Source organism: Dermacentor andersoni, chromosome 8 (assembly GCF_023375885.2).
Source record: "Dermacentor andersoni chromosome 8, qqDerAnde1_hic_scaffold, whole genome shotgun sequence".
In the NCBI taxonomy this organism is placed as follows: domain Eukaryota; kingdom Metazoa; phylum Arthropoda; class Arachnida; order Ixodida; family Ixodidae; genus Dermacentor; species Dermacentor andersoni.
Genome location: NC_092821.1, coordinates 66,190,615 through 66,208,955, shown reverse-complemented (window position 1 = coordinate 66,208,955; position 18,341 = coordinate 66,190,615).

The following is an 18,341-nucleotide window of genomic DNA, read 5'->3' as shown; positions in this document are numbered from 1 at the left end:
ATGTGCCGTCGTGACAATTCAATGTTTTCTTTTGTCTTCTAAATTCTTGGACATTTCAATATTATTTCTCGAGTTGCGTCGCACTGTATGTTTATTGGTCTTCTCAGCGTGCGATTTCCCTCTGCTTCTTTTTCGTACTCCAGTGCATTCATTCATAACACAAACATGACCGTATGCCATATGCCTTTTTTTTAATGCGCTTCTTACCACTCCTTTCCCGTTCCAGTGAAATTGCCAGTATCTAGCATCAACAAGATCGTGGACCAAACCGTCATGACATTAGCCGGGCAGCGGGCACAGGCGAGCGTCTCAGTGCGCGTATTCTCACCGAACATCGCGCAGTCCCGGCGCCGTAGCAGAAATCTTCCTCGCGTCTGTGCTTGCTGCATACCCGAGTTGTAGCTGACGGCTGTCTGCCGGTTCTAAGCTTCGCCAGAAAAGCTTCACGCAGCTCCTTGCCCTGCGGCTACGTGCGCAATAAGGCTGACACCGGGCTCGATCCGTTGCGTACGTTCAGCACTGCGGCACCGAGCAGTAGCCTACCATGCTGCACGCTTCCAAAGCCAGCTACTACCTAATATAGTACTTCCAAATGTTGTCAAGCAGACACCCAAGGCGGTAAACCCTCACCACTTAATCAGAACCGCGGCGCAGGCGGGACTTTAAATTTTCGTTTTCAGCAAGCTTCGCACCTTCCGAAGCAGCCGACGCGGCCGCTGTGTCCACGTGATCCCTCATGCCACGTGACGCCGACGGTGGCGCCAGCTTTTCCAGTGGTGGAGCTCGCCCCCAATACAGAAAGAGCATTGACTCAATATGGCGGAAAAGAACTAGGAAGCTAACCAGTAAGTACACTCTTAAGCAAAATTATACCCTTTTGCCACACAACAATAATTGTCATCTGTCTTGTCCGCATTTCATTTCTTTAACGCGGCGAGCCCGGTACTTCTCAGTAACGAACGGTATGCGCGTTACCAGCATGACATATAGCATTCCCGACAGGAAAGTAGCGGGCGCGGCGTTTTCAAGAAAGGAAACGCAAGCAAGGCAGAAACTCTAAAAAAAGTTTGCACCCTTTGGGGGGTATATCTACCACACAACCATAATCGTCAGAAGGGGCACTCCAAAGGGTGTAAACTGTTCTATGCTGATAACGCGCGTGCCGTTCGTTACTGGGAAGTACCGGGCTCGCAGCGATAAAGAAAGGAAACGCATCGAGGCAGATAACGATTATTGTTGTGTGGCAGAAGGGGGCAAGCCAAAGGGTGTAACTTTGCCTAAGAGTGTAGACCGCGACATTTTGTGGGATATTCTGGAAGGGGAAGGCTTAGGCGACAATTGTATACAGCTTTTGAGAGAGACTTACCTAGAAAATAAAGTTTGCATTGAATGGGAAGGCATGAGGAGCGAGGAGAAAATTGATATCAACAAGGGACTGATGCAGGAGTGCCCTTTATCCCCACTGCTGTGTATGATGTACATGGTAAGGACGGAGAGGGCGCTAGCAGGAAGTAATATCGGGTTTAATCTCTCATACAAACAGGCGGGTACAGAGTAGATCAGTAGCTTCCAGGTTAATTTTATGCGGACGACATTATGTTGCTAGCTAACAAGCAAAGTGATTTGCAACGTCTGGCTAATATCTGTGGACAGGAATAAGGCGAGAATCTAGGTTTGAAATTTGGTGTTAGAAATTCAGGTGGTATTCAATGAAAACAGTGAACAGGCAGTGGCAATACAGGGCCAGGAAATACATTTCGGGTAAGAGAATATAAATACCTTGGTATATGGATAAACGAAGGTAATAGATATATGGAAACACAAGGAAAAACAATAACATTTAAGGGGAAGAGAAATGCAGCCATAATGAAGCACAGAGCGCTATGGGGATACAATAGGTACGGTCGGGGTGCTCCGGGATATGTGGAAAGGTGTAATGGTTCCAGGGGTTACTTTTGGAAATGCGGTCGTTTTGGAAATGCGGTCGTTCCCATCGAGTCCATCAGGACTCAATGATCAGGACTCGATGGGAACCAAAGGTCAGTGGGTCGCCTCGCATTGGGCGCTCACGGGAAGACTACAAATGAAGCTGTGCAGGGTGGTATGGGCTGGACTAGTTTTGAAGTGAGGGAAGCTCGCAGTAAAATTGATTATGAAGAACGACTGAGGAATATGGAAGAAAGTAAATGGGCTGGGAGAGTGTTGAGGTATCTATACGGGAAAAACATTAATTCACAGTGGAGGAAAAGAACTCGGAAGCTTACCAGCAAGTGTGCGGCCTGTAGGGTGGGCAACACAGCAACAAAGAACGTCAAGCGGAAAGTCAGAGAGGCTGAAATAACCTCATGGGTGGCGGCAATAGAAAAGAAGCCTGCCATGAGTAACTACTTAAGAGGAAAAAACGAAATCAGGAATGCAACAATTTATAACTCCAAGGGAAGCGCATTACTTTTCGACGCGAGATCGGAATGCCTTAGAACACGTACCTATAAAGCGAGATATAAGAAGGAAGAAGAAGCTATAGTTCTTGCTACCGTAAAGCTAGAGAAACTATGGAGCATGTTTTATTAGAATGTGAAGACGTCTGCCTAGCGGTCGATTTAGGCATCACTGTCCTCCTTGAAGCCCTTGGGTTCAGCGAGAGCAGTGGAAAAGTAAACATGTCTGCAATACACTCTACACTCCAAGAAGAGTTTACACCCTTTGGCGTGCCCCTTCTGCCACACAACGATAATCGTCATCTGCCTAGATGCGTTTCCTTTCTTGAAAACGCCGTGTCCGCTACTTTCCTGTCGGGAATGCTATCATGCTGATAACGCGTATGCCGTTCGTTACTGGAAAGTACCGGGCTCGCAGCGTTTAAGAAAGGAAACGCATCAAGGCAGATGACGATTATCGTGTGGCAGAAGGGGCACTTTAAAGGGCGTAAACTCTTCTTTCACTCTTAGGCAAAGTTACACCCTTTGGCTTGCCCCTTCTGCCACTCAACAATAATCGTTATCTGCCTTGATGCGTTTCCTTTCTTTAACGCTGCGAGACCGGAACTTTCCAGTAACGAACGGCACGCGCGTTATCAGAAGGGGCACTCCAAAGGGTGTAAACTGTTCTATGCTGATAACGCGCGTGCCGTTCGTTACTGGAAAGTACCGGGCTCGCAGCGTTAAAGAAAGGAAGCGCATCAAGGCAGATAACGATTATTGTTGTGTGGCAGAAGGGGCAAGCCAAAGGGTGTAACTTTGCCTAAGAGTGTAGAGTGTAGGGAATAATAAGAGGCGATTGGAGGATTGGTGGAAGAAAAGTAGGGAAACAATAAAAAACGGAGACACAAAAGCAAAGTTCGCAATAGGGGATAAGAAAATTTGGTTGTGGGGGTTCATAGTGTTTTCTTTCCCTTGTTTAACCTAGCTAGGACATTAGGCAGTATAATATCAAGAGCTTGGTGGCGCAACCCACCACCCCGTTCGAAAGGGGACGCTCATTACATCCATCCATATCCATCCATCCATAGGGCCGCATCAAGGTCGCGCCTATGGTCACGCCGTTGGTAACTGCTGGCGATTCTACACGGCGGGGTCGTTCGTACTGCTTTGCGCGCTACTGTTTACGATCAGACCACCCAAATGGTGTTTATAATTGGATATGACATGTATTTATGCCTTAGGAATTGATGCCTTTCTTTCTCTTCTTTATTTGAGTTTATTAGTTTTTAATGCTGCTCGGGGACTGCGAGTGGATTGCGGCCGCGTGTGTATTTTCGCGAATATGGATTTTCATCAGTAGGTCTTGCGAAGCGCAGTCGGAAAAAAACATATGTAAACATGCTGCTTGCCGCTTCAAACAAATAAAACATATCGTCCCCATCCGGCGCCCTGTACTCTGATTTACGTGAAGCACTCTGATAGAACAACAACAACAACAACAAAAAACTGCAGTGTAACATACCATTCGTGTTTCCGTTTTCTTCGCGTAACAGAACGCGCAGTAATTGGCACGTTTTTTTTATTATTGCGGACAGCACTCGGAGCCGAAAACAGTTTCAGGTAGCGATTATATATGGTAATCTTTGGCCCGTAAGCCATGTGAAATTTTATGTCAAGTCCATGCTTAACAACAACAACAAAACTCAGTGGCCTTCCACTCTGTGAAGGATGACCAGCGAAGCTGCGTATGTGGGCCACTTAATGGCGAACTGCACCTCTGCCGCGGGTGAGCCTGGTATTGTACTATCTTCGGGATCGGCCCACGATGAGTAGTAGGTTTGACGCCTGCATTACCTCCGCCGCGGGGTCTGGCATTGTACTATCTTTGGGATTTTTTCTGTACAAGACGCGCTAGTGGGGAAAGTAGCCCTTAACACCTTCGCTGTTAAGTGGATATGGCGTTGCGCTGTTAAACTCGAACTCACCGGTCCAAACCAGGTCGCGGAATTCGACTCGTAATTCGTAATTCTGTTTAAGTGCATGTTAAAGAACCCCAGGTCGTAAAAAGTGAACAGAGTGCCTCATAAGCATATCGCCGAGGTAAAACGCAAGAATTTGTTCAATTAAAGAAGAACAAGAAAAAGAAAGAAAGTAGCAGCGTCCTTCTGCTTTTTTCTAGGGGTGTAAACGAAAGAACTTATTGTCAAGTCTGATTTCTGAGAAAAACATGTTACGCATATCTTACATTTCATATATGCGCAAACAGCCGTGACTCTCCAGCACCACAATCATTCGGAATAAGATTCCTCACTTGCATCGGCCCCTCACCTTCGAGGCTTCAAAAGTGCCGTTATTCCTTACATTCAAACGCAAACGGCTATTCAATAATTTTTAATAGTGAATTCTGAAGTGAAATATACGATCTGAATAGCAAATGGGTCATTCCACGCCAACTGTCCCAACCTTGGCGCTCGACCATCAGCGATTTCTTTTAAAAAAATTGAGGAAAGAAAGTTTTTTCAGCACCGCTAGGAACATGTGAAGTTTTTTTTTAGAAAGCTCGAAAGTATGAGTCGTAAAACGCATTGTAAAAAAAATTTCTCTTCTTAAATTAGGCGAGCACACGATTTTTCCTTGAGAATGAAGATAGGCTTTTCACTTAAAAAAAGTGTTATCAATCTTTACGTTTCCGTGAGTTTTTTTATACAGCACTAAATATGCAAAATTTGGTGCATATTGAGAATTTTTTTGCAGAAAGATAACTTTTACCTAAAGGTTATATTTCATAGTAACTAATTGCCAGCAAGTTGTACTGTAAGTGAAAAATAATTTGGGACGAATATAACGTGAAATGGTCTGTACAGATGGCGACAAAGTTGCAAAAAAGTTACTTTTAGCATCCGCGTATAGGGCGTGCTGGATACCCGGGGTGGCTTTTAGTTTCCTTGAAAGGCCTATCATCGCCACGTTAAATAGCGTTGGCGAGATCACTGCGCCCTGAGGAGTGCCCTTGTTGAGTGCCTTGAAGGCCTTTATTTCTACTGCGCCAAATTTACTCTCAGCGGTTCGTTGGTTTAAAAAGCTGCGAACATAGTTGTATATCCGCTCTCCGCAGTTTGTTTCAGCCAGGCCATTGAGCATTCCTTGGTGGCTTACGTTATCAAAAGCGCCCTTTTTATGTCGATGGCCATGATAACGTGTTCGCTTGATCTTGGTATATTTGTCAGGACTTCTTCCTTCAACTGTAGGAGGATGTCTTGAGTTGAGAGCTTGGGTCTGAATCCAAACATAGTGTCTGGAATGATTTCATTGTCCTCTAAGTAGTTTTGTAATCTAGTGTTCACTATTCTTTCAAATAGTTTCCCCAGACAGGAAGTTAGGGAGATTGATCTAAGGTTACTAATTGCTAATTTCTTGCCAGGCTTGGGAATTAAAACTATTTGAGCGTGCTTCCACTGCCCTGTAATAGTACCCTGTTGCCAATGTTCATTTATAAATGTAGTATATGCCTCTAAAGCCTCATCGCTTAGGTTTCTAATCATGGGGTTAGTTATCCGGTCTTTGCCTGGCGCTGTGTTTCGGGTCATTTTCACTATGGCAGCTCTAACTTCTTCGATGGAGATGGGTTCATCGAGTTCAGGGTGAGGCGCTCCCCCCGTATTTCGTCTCACAGAGCGCGGGAGATGGGTCTGTTCCGAAGCACTTGTTGTATAATTCTTCTTTGAGTTCTTGTTCCGTCCCTGGGTACGTATGGATTAGCCGTTCCACCGCTTTACAGCCCTCGTTCTTGGTTTTGGTTGGTTCCATAATTGCTCTTAGTATGCGCCAAGTTTTTGCGGTACTCAGTGTGTCATTAAGGGAGTCATAGAAGCGTTCCCAATTGGACGTAGCTAGTTGCGTTGCGTACTCTTCCGCTTTGTGGGTGATTTCGGCAATGCGTACTTTTAGCTTCCGGTTCTGGGACTGTCGCTTCATCCTTTTTTGTTAGTCCTCAGCGTGCCTCCCAGAGATGCAGTAAGTGAGGGTCTATCTCAGGCATCTCACTTGTGCGGGCTAGTTCTTTTGTGACTTTATCCTTTTGTGTTCTTAAACTTTCACACCATTTACTTAAATCATCGATTGTGGTGCTTTGTTGGCTCTGCCTCCGGCGGTATTTCACCCAGTCGGTCATTTTGGCTATTCCTATGTGTCGTTTGATTTTCCCAGTCCGAATTGTGGTGCTGATGATGTAGTGGTCGCTGCCTAAATCGTTTAGGGTGTTTATCCATTGCGCATCTTCACAATTCTGCACTATCGTGTGTGGTGTGTCACCGGGTCGCTACGTGAAAAAGAAGAACGATTACAAGCAGCTGCCTGTGAAATCGAGACATACGTGCGAGCCAGAGGGCTGCAATGCGCGTCAGAGAAATCTGAGATTATACGAGTCTGGAGAGGAAAAGGGAATCGTAACGTCCCGTTGGACCCTGCCCCCAAACTGGAAATCAGACTTGGCAATGATGCAATACCTCAGAAGACCACAATCCGGGTACTAGGCATGTGGCTACAATCAAATCAACATTGCCAACACGGGCTTAACCTCATCAAGACGGCAACACAACAAGTCGCAAGAATGATAAAGCGGGTAGCCACGAAAAGGACGGGGATGAAGGAATCAGACACCCTTCACCTAATCAGAAGTCTGGTGGTTAGCCGCTTCATTTACAGCTTGCCGTATTACGAGCTAACGAGAACAGAGAGGGATGCGCTCAATTCGTGCTTAAGAAAAGCATACAATATCGCTCTACAAATTCCGCAATGCGCCTCAACCGAAAAACTCATGTCTCTCATGATTCATAATACATTCGAAGAACTGGCAGAAGTTCAATTGATAACTCAAAGAAACAGACTCGCACAAACGACCACGGGTAGGAAACTCCTTGGCAGACTCGGGTATCACGAGTTCCTAGAAAAACTCAACCAAGCTAAACCCATCCACACAATAATCAGAAACAGCATCAAAGTGGCGCCAATACCCAGAAATATGGACCCAACTCTACATGCAGGCAGAAGAGAAGCCAGAGCTGCATACATTGAGAAAACGCATGACGATAAACCAAACTCCCGCTTCGTGGACGCGGCAAGATACCCAGACAGGCAGAAAAGAACGGTAGCTGCTGTCACTGACTACTTGGGCAGAGAAATCATTAGCGCCTCCACTCACAACACCACTATCGTGGAAGCAGAAGAAATAGCAATAGCCCTTGCTATCAAAGCGACGGAACCAAACAAACAACAAATAACCATCCTATCAGACTCTCAAGCGGCATGCAGAAGCTACCTCAGGGGACGAGTATGCACCGCAGCCTATAGGATTATACGAGATATAAAACCCCGAGCCAAATTTCACCTTTTATGGGTACCCGGTCATGAGGGAATCAGGGGAAACGAAGAGGCTGACAGAGTAGCTCGTGCGCATGCTACACACCACGGGTGCTCACAGGACGCCTCTGACCTGATCCCGATTGACCAGAACTACTCTGCAATTTTAAACTATCACAGAGGAAATAGAATGAAACTACCACCCCCAGGTAAGAACCTCAGTAAGGAAGAACAGGTTATATGGAGAAAGCTGCAAACGTATACATATAACAACCTGCACATTCTCCATAACATTCATCCCGAAAGATATGCGGACACATGCCCATGGCCCACGCCAACCTTAGACCACATCTCATGGGCATGCAGGGCATATGCACAAAAGACAAACACTGAAACTACGGATCATACACAATGGGAAGCGGCGCTGTCCAGCTCACAGGAAGACGTCCAAAGGACCATTATCCGACAAGCAAGACGGCGTGCGGAAGCCAGTGGGGCCCTTGTCTAGGAGCTCCATCCATTGAACGTTTTATTCTTCAATAAAGTTGTTCTAATCTATTCTACTTTTAGCATATGTTTAGTCGTAAATTTAGCATTGAGGTGGTCTGGGTAAAAATACGTTAAATTGTGTGTTTATTAGAAACATTCTTTGTCTACAAACTTAGAAGCTGTTATCAAATTACTTTTTGTTTTAAGCAAGAAAAACATTTTTGAATTTGAGTTATACCGGTCTCTGTGCTTGCACGTGCTTCCCCTTCGTTAGGATGCGTCGTAGCGATAAGTAGACCTTGCACGGACGCAAAATTTCCTCAGTCGATGGAGGAACATCTAGACAAGATAATCAGCTCCTAAAGTTTTTGCTTGAGTGCTTTATTAGAAATTATTAGCCTAGCCAATAAAAAACGCGAGTCCCAATAGAGCGCATTTAACCGGATGTCGCCGTACAGCGACGGCCTGCATAGCGTCGTCACGCGGCATGGGAAATTTACGCCGGTGATTACACAGTGCAGTTACATACATTAAGATTTAGAAATGGGCGAAAACATTGTGAATAAGAAAACAATTTGTTGCTTTATTGCGGCAAATATGTAGCAAATATATCAGCCAACACAATAGCGTTTTAGCGGCCATGTTGGCAATGATGCTGGAGGAGTGATGTCGACACGTCATTAAATGTTTTGGCATGCTTACGTTCAAACTAATGCATTTAAAAAGATGATGGAAAGAAATAAATGCGTTTAGTTGCTGGCCCTCTTTGTCTTTTGTAGTTCAATCTTAAATTCCGACAAAATGAGGCAGTCCGCTGACCTTTGTGAAGCGCAGGATTTCACATCCAGTCTGCGATAACTGATGAAAAAAATGGGAAGGCTCCTTCGAGTTATCGACTGTAAAAAGGTTGCGGCTACTAAAACGCGCCCCTATGTTCCTCAGACGCATTATAATTTTTCACACAAAACCTAGTCTATTTCAGTGCTTGAACTTCACCTGGTGGTCTTGCAGCAATGTTCAGAATAAGGCAAGAATGACGTCTCTTCGGCAATAACAGGCGACGACAATAATTTCTTTAAATAAAAGGAGGGAGATTTCAAGTGCAAATATTTCCGGTACCTACAGCTATGTATTTCTGTAGTGGCTCTAGCAAGACATCAGAACTTTTATCGGTGATATCTGCCAGAGAAGTCAGACTATGTGCGCTAAAGCGTGGAAAGACTCATCCAGATCCGCCTAGAGGATCACAGTTTTGACTGTGCCACTTTTGCGTTACAGAATAAGAAGGGCATCAGATACTTTTCTTCGCGGTTGTGCTTAATAGTCTTTTTGTATATGCGTGTTTAGAGTGGTCGCACTCATTCTTTCATATGTCGGAACGCAGGAATAAAAAAAAAAACGCATGCTATTGATTTCGCACACGTTTATTGCATCCGACATGGAGTAAGGAAACCCAGGACAGGCCCGACCAGCACGAACGTATAGGAGAGTGTGTGGCGGAAGTCACGTGCTGTTTTTCGCAAAGGAGCACTGGGACGGGTACCCCAAATGTCAACGTTGCCAGAGCAACCGCGCTCACGAAGCTTTAGCTGCTGCAATCGGTCTCTGAAAAGTGAGATAAGATTTTCCGCCGGTGTCTTTTTCGCAGCACATTTTGTTCGCGAAAAGAGCTGACTGTGGAGTGTGCTGTGTAAGCTTGAAAGTTGTGTTTGGGTCTGTGAGGGTGAGTTTCAGCCAGCAACATATACACTCAAGCAATCACGGCGCAGGTCTTCATCGTCTTCTTCAACGTACCACGAAAAAAAAAAAAAACAGGAGCGCGTCTGCTTCACTAAAACTGCTACAGAGGTTTCGTATAGGCTTTGTTTTGACACGCTTCGGCAGCACACACTTCCGGTTGTTCGTAACAATGCAAGTTCAAACTTCGCGCCCATCTGCTCCCGTAAGCTGCAGAAGTGCTGATTCGAGGCGCAACCTTTTTACAGTCGATAACTCGAACGAGCCTTCACATAGTTTTCTTCGGTTATCGCAGACTGGATGGGAAAGCGCTTCACAAAGGTCAGCGGACTGCCTCATTCGGTCTGAATTTAGGATTTAACTACAAAAGACAGAAAGGGCGGGCAACTAAACGCATTTATTTCTTTCCATCATCTTTTTAAATGCAGTAGTTTGAACCTAAGCATGCCAAAACATTTAATGACGTGTCGACATCACTCCTATAACATAATTGCCAACATGGTCGCTAAAACAGGATTGTGTTGGCTGATATTTGCTACATATTTGCCGCAATAAAGCAACAGATTGTTTTCTTATTTACAAAGTTCTCGCCCATTTCTAAATCTCTGCACTGTGTACACACCGGCGTAAATTTCCGATGCCGCGTGACGACGCTATGCCGGCCGTCGCTGTACGGCGACATCCGGTTAAATGCGCTCTATTGGGGCTCGCATTTTTCATTGGCTAGGCTAAAGATTTCTAATAAAGCACTCAAGTAAAAACTTGAGGAGCTGATTATCTTGTCTAGATGTTCCTCCATCGACTCAGGAAATTTTGCGCCCGGGCAAGTTCTACTTGCCGCTAGGACGTTTTCCTACGAAGGCGAAAGACGTGCAAGCGCAGAGACCGGTATAACACAAATTCAAAAATGTTTTTCTTGCCTAAAACAAAAAAGTAATTTGATAAATGTTTCTCAGTTTGTAGACAAAGAATGTTTCTAATAAATACACTATATAACGTATTTTTACCCAGACCACCTCAATGCTAAATTTACGACTAAACATAGGCTAAAAGTAACTATTTTGCAACTTTGTCGCCAGCTGTACAGGCCATTTCACGTTATATTCGTCCCACATAATTTTTCACTTACAGCACAACTTGCTGGCAATTAGTTACTATGAAATATAACCTTTCGGTAAAAGTTATCTTTCTGCAAAAAAATTATCAATATTGCGAGCATTATTCATACGCTTCATATTCTCACCTGTATATACTCATCATCACCGTTTTGGGGCCTGGTGGTGGGGCTCTCTCAAGAGAATAAAGAAGAGACTGGCTGCCTAAACCTCGTCTCACAAGTGGTGGAGTGTGCTGTCCGGTTCCTTTGCCCTCTCGCTCCCGGTCTCTCTCCAGCTTCACCTACGCTACATCCCTGGAGCTCCGCTTGGGTCGCCGCCTCTACCAACTGCACTCAACCATGTCGCAAGACCAGCAGACCAGTACCACGACATCCACCTTGCCTACTCCTGCGGGAGCCCCTTCTTGGGCAGTCACCACCCCTCAGAAGGATCCACCGGTATTTGCTGGGCTTCCAGGTGACGACGTTGAAGACTGGTTGTAGCTATAGGAGCGCGTGAGTGACTTTAACCACTGGAACGAATCAGCAAAACTTGCTCACGTCGCCTTCTACCTAACCGGAGTTGCGAAAACTTGGTTTTACAATGATGAGCTCGATTTGGCCAACTGGAGCATCTTTAAACACCATCTACGCCAGATTTTCGCGAACTCCTCTGTCCGCTCCGATATCGCTAAGAAGAAGCTTGCAGAGCGTGTTCAGCACTCAGGCGAGTCCTACACTTCGTACATAGAGGACGTCCTCGCCCTCTGCCGCCGCGTGAACACCTCGATGGCAGAGAGTGACCGTGTACGCCACCTGCTCAAGGGTATTGGGACTGCGGCATTCAATGCTCTTGTAGTGCTGAATCCCACTACCGTCGCCGACATCATCAGTACGTGTCAGCGTCTCGATGAGCTTCATATGCTCCGCTTACACCCTGACACTTCTGATTTCAAGGCGTCCAACGACAGCGAGCTACGTGCCTTGATTCGCTCCACCATCCGTGAGGAACTGCACGCCCAAGCTTCGTCAAACCCTCCTGAGGTCCATCTGACGCCTATTGGTGGCGGCCTACGCCATATCGTGAGGGAAGAGATAGCTGCCGTGACCTGCCCGCAAATCACGAGTCCGCACCCTGTCCATACGCCAACGTACGCTCAGGTTGCCTCTATAGTGCCACCCTCCCAGCAGCCACCACAACAGGCACCTGCACCGCACATGTCCCTGAATCCTATCACTGCAAGACCATCGCCTGTTCCGTCTTATAACGCATGGAGCCCACCTCGACCGGTTTGTTGCTACTGCGGCATCCGTGGCCACATTTCCAGGTTTTGCCGACGCCGTCAACAAGATGAAAGACGTGGCTATGACGGCTTTGAAAGGGATCAGTTTTCTGGCCCTGTACCACGACGTCGGCATTCTGACTACGATTATTATCCACGACGTTCCCCATCTCCACAGGACTTCAACACTGCCGGTTCATTGCGTTTCCCGCGTCGTCGCTCTCCATCACCGATGCGGCGCTCTTCTTCCCCTCTACGACCGGCTACTTCGTCCTCCGATCACCGCCCGGAAAACTAAATGGTGCAGCTTCAGGAGGGAAAGCTGCATCTGTTGGACAACATGAAACTCCTCCGGAGCGCCCGTCAAATGTACTTTTGGTGACTGCTGAAGGTGTCCGAATCGAAGCCTTGGTTGACACAGGTGCATCGCTTTCCGTTATTAGTGCTGACTTGTGTTCTCGATTGCGAAAAGTGAAGACACCGTACAATGGCCCTCCCCTTCGTTGCGCTGATGCAGTTCTTGTTCAGCCCTCCGGTGTTTGCACTGCGCGCGTTTTCATTGATGGCATCCTCCACCACATTCAGTTCGTCGTGCTGTCTTCGTGCACTTACGCGATGATTTTGGGATGGGACTTCCTGTCCTCCGCCTCAGCTTTTATCTCTTGCCGTCAGCGAACTATTCATATGACGGACACTGAATCTTCGTCCGCTGTCAATGCTCATAGCCTGCGTTTTGTCACGTCTACCGACTGTTTCATTCCCGCGGGCAATGAGCATATTCTGACTCTGACTTCCGACACTATTATTAATGGTGATGTGTTCCTTGCACCGAGCGGTTACTGCATTCCTGGTGGGCTTAGCCTTACTCCTAGCCTAGTACGGTTTCAGGACGGTAGAGCGTTAGTCGCTGTTCATAACCCTACTTCTTCGCCAGTTGTGCTCTCCCAGGGCTCTACTGTGACATGCTTTAAACCTCTTTCGCTGGTACCGCTTCACACCGAATCACCACCTTTGTCTACCACAACTGATTATCACACTGCTGCTGCTGCTTTAACGGCCGCGATAAATCCCGATTTGACCACTGCGCAGAAACAAGACCTTCTGGCACTCCTGCACAAACAGAGCCTTATTTGACGTCCACTCCAAGCTTCTGGGGCGCACTTCCGTCGCAGTACATCGCAACGAAACCGAAGGCAGTTCGATTGTACGCCGCCGCCCGTATCGCATGTCTTCCGCAGAACGGAAAATCATTGGGGATAACGTTGATGACATGCTCAAAAGAGACATCATTCGGCCATCCTCTAGTTCTTGGTCGTCTCCTGTCGTGCTGGTTCGCAAGAAAGACGGCTCTGTACGATTCTGCGTCGATTATCGAGCCCTTAAGATCACGCGCAGAGACGTATATCCGATGCCAAGAATTGACGATGCCATTGACTCCCTCTAGGGTGCAGAATATTTCTCTAGTCTAGACCTCCGATCCGGATACTGGCAAATCCCCATGCACGAAGCGGACAAGGACAAGACAGCGTTTGCAACACCAGACGGACTTTACGAGTTCAACATCATGCCATTCGGTTTATGTAATGCCCCTGCAACATTTGAACGCATGATCGACACAGTTTTAAGTGGCCTTAAGTGGAAGACCTGTCTGCGCTATTTAGATGACATCGTTATTTTTTCTACAACTTTTCGTCAGCACCTTGAGCGCTTGGACGAAGTTTTCACGTGCATTTCCAACGCTGGACTCCCACTCAACACAAAGAAATGCCATTTTGCCAGAAAGAACATCAAAGTGTTGGGCCATATTATCAGCAAAGATGGCGTTCGACCAGATCCCGAAAAGGTTGCTGCCGTGCTTCGCTTCCCTCGCCCTGAAAATCAAAAGCAATTAAGAAGTTTCTTGGGCCTGGCATCCTACTTCCGCCGCTTCATCAGTCATTTTGCGGCTGTGGCGTCGCCGCTACACAAGTTGCTCACGTCGGGCACTGCTTTCCCTTGGACAGATGACTGCGAACTTTCTTTTCAAGCCCTCAAGCAGGCATTAACCACCGACCCTGTCCTCTGTCACTTCGATGAGAACGCACCAACTTGCTTGCACACCGACGCTAGTGGCCATGGGATCGGTGCTGTACTTTTACAGCGTGATACCACCTCACGAGAGAGAGTTGTTGCCTATGCCAGTCGCGCACTAACAGCTGTCGAAACGAATTACTCGATTACAGAACAGGAATGTCTCGCAGTAGTTTGGGCGATCCAAAAATTTCGAACATATCTTTACGGACGCCATTTCACGGTCATAACCGACCACCACGCCTTATGCTGGTTGTCGTCAATCAAAAATTTGTCCGGACGACTTGGTCGCTGGGTGGTACGCTTACAAGAGTACGATTTTGACGTTGTCTACAAGTCTGGGAAAAAGCATCAAGATGCCGACGCTCTCTCTCGCTGCCCGCTGCCACTACTAGCTTCGAGTACATCTATCCATTGCTCGCCACTTGATGATGAGACTAAGTCGTCACTCCCGTTATTACTGTTATTACCTCTATCTGTTACTGACACGTTATCTTCCAATCGCGTCACTCACCTCGCCTCGTGTCAACGTTCTGACCCCTACTGCAACAGCATTATCCAACGCCTGTGCGGAACTACATCTGCACCAAATGCCAGATTACGTCGACAACTGCGACTATTTAAGCTTGACAACAATGTGCTGTACCGCTACATATACAACTCCGAAGGACACCGCTGGGTACCTATTCTTCCACGTTCGATGCGCACACAAGTCCTTGAAGCCTTGCACGACGACCCATCTTCTGGCCATTTGGGATTCCACAAAACATACCACCGCGTTAGGAGCCGTTTCTTTTGGCCAGGCATGTCTACCTTTGTGGCCAAGTACGTCGCTTCTTGCATTCAGTGTTAACGGCGGAAACGACCGACTTCGCCTCCTGCTGGTCTTTTACAGCCCATCCCATGTCCCGAGACACCGTTTGCCATCGTTGGGATAGACCTAGTCGGCCCTCTGCCCATTACGCCAGCGGGTAATCGATGGGTCGTGACAGCTGTTGACCAGCTCACACGTTACGCAGAGACCACTCCTCTACGCTCTAGTTCGGCCTCCGACGTTGCCACCTTCTTTCTAGATGCCATTGTGCTGCGCCACGGTGCGCCTCGTGTACTGTTAAGCGACCGCGGCAAGACTTTCATGTCAACAATGCTCACAGAAGTACTCGGAGCTTGTGGCACAGTTCATAAGACGACATCCGCATATCACCCACAAACAAATGGCTTAACCGAGCGATTTCATCGCACACTAATAGAAATGATCTCAATGTATATTGGGCCAAACCACGACAACTGGGACAAACTTTTACCTTTCGTGACTTTCGCTCACAACACCGCTATCCAACGAACTACAGGATACTCGCCTTTCTACCTAGTTTACGGCCGTTCACCGACATTCACCATCGACGCCGCTTTCTTCAATGCCCCAACTAACACCTCGGCCAGTATACCCGAACAGTTCGTCTCGAGACTTGAGGAATGCCGTCAACGTGCTCGCTTCAATACAGAAGTCAGTCAGCTAGATCGCAAACAACGTTACGACATCTCTCGTCGCGAAGAGGAAGTGCTCCTTTGGACGCCTATTCGTACACCCGGTTTGTGCGAGAAGTTTGAATCCCGCTTTCTTGGACCCTATATTATTAACGAACAAACATCCCCCGTGAACTATCGCGTTACTCCCGTAGACGTTTCTTCCGACCATCGTTGTCGTGGTTCGGAGATCATTCACGTTTCGCGCCTAAAACGATTCGTTCGGCTTTCCCCTCCTGGCTAAGTCGCGGCCTGGCTGGCCGCTTGCGCGTGCGGGGAAGTTAGTGTGAGCATTATTCATACGCTTCATATTCTCACCTGTACATACTCATCATCACCGTTTTGGGACCTGGTGGTGGGGCTCTCTCTCAAGAGAATAAAGAGACTGGCTGCCTAAACCTCGTCTCACAATATGCACCAAATTTTGCATATTTCGTGCTGTATAAGAAACTCACGGAAGCGTAAAGGTCGGTAACACCTTTTTTAAGTGAAAAGCCTATCTTCATTTTCAAACAAAAATCGTGTGCTCACCTAATTTAAGAAGAGAACAATTTTTGACAATGTGTTTTACGACTCATACTTTCGAGCTTTCTAAAAAGCTTCACATGTTCCTAGCGGTGCTGAGAAAAATTTTTTCGCAAAAATGTTTTACAGAAAGATTTCTTGCTTTAAATAGATAGTCCTCAATTTTTTTCAAAGAAATCGCTGATGGTCGAGCGCCAAGGTTGGGGCAGTTCGCGTGGAATGACCTAAATACCATTCAATACAGTATTGTTTCTACCTCATTTCGCCTGCAGGCACGTTGAAGGAGATCGCCATACAAGCCACAGAGATCACATTGCTAAAGACTTTCCGATCTCTCCGATTGAGTCTGAGGATAAACCATAGTAAACCGCGCTTGAATCTCAAAGTCATACAATGTTTATGTAACGTGTTGTACATTATATAATATACTGTGGAAATAAAATTAGATTTTACGCGAGAATATTTAAGTATAGCTTCGTTTACTGTGCCGCAAGCAAATGCCACTAGTCTAAAGATCGAAGTCAATTCGAAGCCAGTACTTCCATCATTCTCATGTAGGTTGAGGCAACGCTCATGAGAGCGAGGTCGCTATGGGGAACCAGCGCTGGAGTTTACACGACGCCTGCAGCGCCACCCTGGCGGTCAGAACGTGCACAATGCAGCCGCTCCCACGGACGAAAATTGCTGTTGGTAGCGGCGTTGCGTGCGCTGAAAGTCGAAGGAAAACAAAAGGACGCCGACGGTACTGTTGCGCATACAAGTACCGCAACTACGACGGGATGAGGGAGGATGTATCCTTCTGCGTCTTTCCATCTAAACCGTACGAACAAGAACGGAGGCGGCGTTGGATCCAAGCAGTCAGGCTAGCGGAGTAAGTTCCCGTCTTGTCGCCCTGTCAAGCGGTGTCGGACTGGTTTCTAAATCGAATTTCGCGTGTGTGCTTGGTTTATTCGATAGTGAAGATGGTCAGCCGTGGTAGTCAGTACGAAACAGCAGAATCCGCAGTCGGCATTTCGTCGGAAACAAAATGAGCAATAGCATGCACCATCCGGCATATGTGCCAATTATTTTTCCTTCGCAATACCACCGCCAAGCTCCTTCCAACGCCACCACACCAAGCGAACGATAGGAAAGGTAAATAGTTTCCATTCATTGCCAAGAATTATGTGGCAGGGAAGCTGTCTTGTAATACGAGTTGTGTGCGCATACTGCCGGCGCACGCGCGACTAAGCCGGCTATGTGTTTTTTAAAATGCGCATGCGGATGAGGACTCGGCGCTGAGATGCATCCGGTAAATTTATGTAATTAGTGTTAAATGTAGCCAGAGTTGTTACGGATCAAGCAGCGGAGCACTCAAACCTTTGCTTGCCCGAGTCAGCTGATGCGCTAAAGCTTTCTTCTCCATTGACTGCTGTGGCGAAGTAACATCAGAATTTCTTATGTCTAGCCAGAGAAGTATGGAATGTTTTCAGGCCAACTAATACTTCCGAAACCATAGCGCAGCAAGACCGGCGCCGTAGCTGCTAGATTTGAGAGGCAGGCTGCCACACAAGCATGGGAACGGCACCCAACGCAACCGGTAAATAAACGCACGTGCTCGCTGCGACACACTGTGAAAAATATATAAAGCTTAAAAAGCCTCTTTCGTCATTTCTTCACTTGATGACGCTAGCTTCTTTACGAAAACTGTCCAGTTGAAGCGGCGCGAAAACGGAAACATGCGAACTTTGAAACGGCCGCGGACGTGTCGTCTGGTCGAGCGGCTGGAATATGCCGCGTTTCATCGCCAGGGCGGCGTGGAACGCACTCTTTTCAACGCGCCGCCTATCCAGCGCTGGT